Raw genomic sequence first — 2,971 nt, forward strand, 5'->3', positions numbered from 1 at the left:
ACTTTAAACCCGCTAAAATCAGGGGCGGCGACGGGGTTCGAAAACAGAGGGGTGGAGTAAGGACAGTTTACTTTCCCTTGGTAGATAAGGTTTAGCATAGTGCAGAGGCAAAAGTGACAAAAGGTGGGGAGGGCAACTGTCCCCTACGACCCCCTAATCGATACCACTGGCTAAAAAAATAATATAGACTAATGATCTAACAGTTCTAATACAAAGTCAGTGAAAACTATTTTCATTTAAAATAAGCACTAGTTATATTTGCGGGGAAAAGATTAAATGTTATGAGGGGCATTATGATCTGAAACTTCCTTCAGCCAGCATCTAATATGTTTTCACTTTTGTTTCCTCTGCAGCAGAAATTGCAAGCGACTTTTGTAAGTGAGCGTCTTCAGTGGTTGACTCACATTCACATTCTCCCCACCGACGTTTCCGAGTTCGAGTCCCAGTGTATACATGGATGTTCTTTTGTAAGTTTCCATTCATCAATTTAATCTAATCACCGTTCATTTTCATAGTCACGATTTGTCTAGGGAGACAAAAATGCGGCGTAAAATAAGAAATGTACGAATAGAGAGATATATCATTGCAGGGAATTGCGACAAAAATTACTTATCTTCGTATTTCTCGAAGTTTCCTCAAGTAGCTTAATCGTGATTCATAACGTTCAATCAAATTATTGTGATATTGATATTTCACTTCACAAAATAAAGACTTTCATACTTTAAGGGAACGGATTTACATGGAAATACATATCTACATATGATGCTAAAATCAATGTCATTCTGTATTATGCCGGACCCCGTGGCCGAGTGGTTAGCAGATCGCGCTTCGACGCTAGGGGTCCCGGGTTCGTATCCCGCTCGGGCTTGGTTGTTTGTAAATGTCCATTCATCAATTTCATCATTTCATCCCTCATCCCCATCTTCGTCAAATAGCCAAGAGGCACAAAACGCGAAGTGAAATAAACTAAATCAATCAATCAATCATTCTCTATTATCTTTTCGAATCTCGGAAATCGAATCGAGAAGGGCTATATTTATTTTACATACTTACATTTGGCACACATTTTACATATTTTTGTTATTTTTACATATAATTTTCAATTTTACAAACATTTTTCCATTGATGCAATTATTACATTTTCCATTCTTGTATTAAATACTAAAGTTTTCCGTTCATTTGTATTCTGTTTGTTTTATAGTCTCTGTTTATTTTGAATCTTGACAATTGAAAATGCATTTTTTTAGAATTACATTCTTACCAACAATAGAGAATACAAGATTAAGACTTCGCGATTAAATCCCTTAATTATTTTAAATATACTCCCATCACTTCATGCGATATTGAACACAGTTTCAGTCAATATTAATCTGTTTTAGGCACAACAGGATGAGATACGCGTTTCCTCACTCAAAAAAAGTAAGATCCTTGATTTGTTAACAGAAAATGAAGCACATTTGCATTTCAATTTTACATCAAAATTAATTTCGTGTAGGCCAAATGCATTTTATTCAGTAAGATGAGCTGCTTGAAAGTGCCATTTTTCACAATTATAAATCCATACTTAACTCCCTCATATTTCGATTATAATCACGAACATTTGTGCCCGCGGTGGCTCAGTCGGTAACGCGTCTGACCACCCTGCAAAAGGTCTGGGGTGCGTTCCCCAGCCGGTTCAAATCCGGGAACCTTTCTAACGTTGGAAGCGGCCCCAGCGCCCACCCAGCGTCGAATGACATGGGTACCTGGGGCCTGGGGGGTAAAGGCGATCAGGGGCGTGATGCTGATCACATCACCCCCACTCACGACCGGATCAAGAAAGTGTGGGGCGTTAGCCCCACACCCCCTATACGCCTTTATGGCGTGTTGCTAAGCACAGGGAAGCACTTTACCTTTATAACGAACATTTTTTTGGTACATATCAATCCGTTCCCTATAACCCTTGTTTTCCTATCAATGAATATTCATTACTCTAAAGGATTGTGTCGAATTTTGCCTGTATTTGCAGTTTTGATAATTAGCATTGCATTTCTGCCACTTTTGGCTAATCGCGACGATGAGGATGAGTCATGATCAGATGAATTTTGATGAAGATACTATCGCAAAGTGTCATGAAAAGATATGGATTTTATTTGAACCAGGAACTTTCGGTGGTAACTTCGTTAATCCAGAACTCAACACGTTCGTCCACCGAGTCTGCCATGACAATGCGTTGTCTTTCACTATCATTTTGTAATCAATAGATCGCTGGATTTATATGCTGGGGCCTACATATTTTATACTGCCCCATTGAGCCTACATGAGTATAAACGTAGAATTAAAGAATCTCAAATAATAATAATAGTTCAACTTTTATTAGTTAGGAAAGGAGTGAATTAGAGGTTCGACTGATAAAGAACTTCATGTCCAGCCACGTCAGCAATGGGGCCATCTTTTCCTAGAACTATGATACGTTTTAATGTGAAGCTATAAAAAATTACGAATATAATGAATTCTATTTCGTCCTTGCATAAATGAATGGGTTGTTCGCAGAGAGAGGCAGGCTCCAGTCTGCCATATTTGGTAATTGTACCCAGGTAGTTTTATAACAATTGATGCAAGTCTACCAGACATCCACATTTTTTGGGACAGTCAAATCTTTTTAATCCCTGTCCCGAATTTCTTCTAACTAACCGTCGCACCCTGCTTTTTCAGTCAAAAAAATGGTTTATAATCTCTCATCTCGTAATCGTCGCATTGGTGCGTTAGAGAACGAAACCAATTATAGCGGCGCATGATCTTTCGACACAGTTTCGCAATACTCTGGTAAATTTTCTCAGGTGTAATATTTCGACTATAATGCACAAATCAATAACAACTAATGTCTTACTTTTTTGTTTCATACCGAAAAAAGGCTTACTGTCACAAATGAATTATGTTTGTCGTTTTAGACTATTCAATTTCAACTTATTCGCTAGTATTTCATTCATCC

The sequence above is a fragment of the Lepisma saccharinum genome, chromosome 20, assembly GCF_977018435.1.
Source record: "Lepisma saccharinum chromosome 20, izLepSacc3.1, whole genome shotgun sequence".
Classification (NCBI taxonomy): domain Eukaryota; kingdom Metazoa; phylum Arthropoda; class Insecta; order Zygentoma; family Lepismatidae; genus Lepisma; species Lepisma saccharinum.